This window comes from Ovis aries, chromosome 3 (genome assembly GCF_016772045.2).
Source record: "Ovis aries strain OAR_USU_Benz2616 breed Rambouillet chromosome 3, ARS-UI_Ramb_v3.0, whole genome shotgun sequence".
NCBI classification, from domain to species: Eukaryota; Metazoa; Chordata; class Mammalia; order Artiodactyla; family Bovidae; genus Ovis; species Ovis aries.
Genome location: NC_056056.1, coordinates 164,435,268 through 164,437,075, shown reverse-complemented (window position 1 = coordinate 164,437,075; position 1,808 = coordinate 164,435,268). Strand labels below are relative to the sequence as shown.

General features: G+C 32.9%; 1 pseudogene; it reads left to right on the top strand.

Annotated features, from left to right (window-relative positions):
* The first annotated feature begins 290 nt into the window (after nucleotides 1-290).
* Nucleotides 291-1,229, top strand: LOC101111089 (olfactory receptor 6C2-like; annotated as a pseudogene).
* The last annotated feature ends 579 nt before the right edge of the window (nucleotides 1,230-1,808 follow it).

Genomic DNA, 1,808 nt, shown 5'->3' with positions numbered 1-1,808 from the left:
ACAAAATATAAAGTGGAAACAAAACATAAAATGTAATGAGGAAGAAGCACCAATAATATTTCATAGTGTGATGTAGATAAAGAAATTCTGATTTTTTAATCTCCCCTGAAATGATCAATAATACACAATTGTGGAACCTAGGATACCAGCTTACTGAAAATATTTGTGAACAAAAAATTTTAATGCCTGTGAGTTTGTTTGCATAGTTTTGCCTTCATTAATAACCACTCTATGCATATCAAATATTTCTGAATTATAAATGCCGTTTGAGTAGAAGTCAGGATTCAGTGATGAGAAACCACACAGTAACAACTTTTATCCTGCTGGTGATGATCCTGACTGATGATCCACAGCTGAAGATTGTGATTTTCATCTTTTTATTTCTCACTTACATGTTGAGTGTAACTGGAAACCTACCAATCATCTCCCTCACCTTCATAGACTCTCACCTGAAAACTGCCATGTACTTTTTCCTGCAAAATTTCTCCTTCTTAGAAATCTCATTTACATCTGCTTGTATTCCCAGATATTTATATAACATATCAACAGGTGATAAGACAATAGCATATAATAACTGTATCAGTCAAATATTTTTTGCTGATCTTTTTGGTGTAACTGAGTTTTTTCTCCTGGCTACCTATGATCAATACGTGGCCATCTGCAAACCCCTGCATTACATGACTATCATAAACAACATGGTCTTTAGAAGACTCACCCTTTGTTGCTGGATGGTTGGCTTGTTGATCATAATCCTTCCACTTAGTCTGGGCCTGTATCTGGAATTCTGTGACTCCAATGTTATTGACCATTTTTTCTATGATGCAGTCCCCCTTCTAAAAATCTCATGCTCAGAAACATGGCTTATAGAGCAAATTATCATAGTCTGTGCAATGTTGACCTTTATCATGACCCTTGTGTGCGTTGTTCTATCAATAATACATCATCAAGACCATTTTACAATTCCCTTCTGCCCAGCAAAGGAAAAAGGCATTTTTCACATGTTCTCTTCCCATTTGATTGTGGTCTCTGTCACCTATGGAAACTGTATTTTCATCGATGTTAAGCCTTCAGCAAAGGAATCAGCAGGTATTATTAATAAGGATGTGACAATGCTCACTACTTCAATTGCTCCTATGCTGAACCTCTTCATTTACACCTTGAGAAACAAGCAAGTTAAACAAGCCTTTGGTGATGCAATCAAAAGAATTGCATTATTCTCAAAGATCTAATGGAATTTGCCAATGTAAAGAAATCAATTTTCCATAAAAATATAATTTATTCCTAAGTATGTATCTTTAAGCTTTTGAGTCATTTCTTTCCTGCTATGGAAACTATTTCAGGCAACTCTCTCAAAAAGACAGTATTATACATTTCTAGGAAAGAGAAGAATGACATTACACACTAAAAAGACTTTACCAAAGGCCTAACAATGAAATGAAAGAAGGAAAACATACAAGTTCATTGTACATTTTGAGCAGGGTGGTTGTATGATTGCTTTTCCCTTTTTTTAGATTTCAAGATTAGTGGATACATGTTGATGTATGGCAAAACCAATACAATATTGTAAAGTAATTAGCCTCCAATTAAAATAAACAACTTTATATTTTAAAAAAATTATAGTAAATAAATGTATATTAGATTTCAAGATTGTTTTTTGATACCCTTTCAACTATTAGAAACAATAGAAAAGCAAAAAAAAAAAAACTGTATTGCTTTTACATTTTTATAGTTTAGAAGGGATACATGACCAGGGCATTTTAAAAAACATAACCATCACAAGGAGCAATAATAAAAATATTATTTTTAGT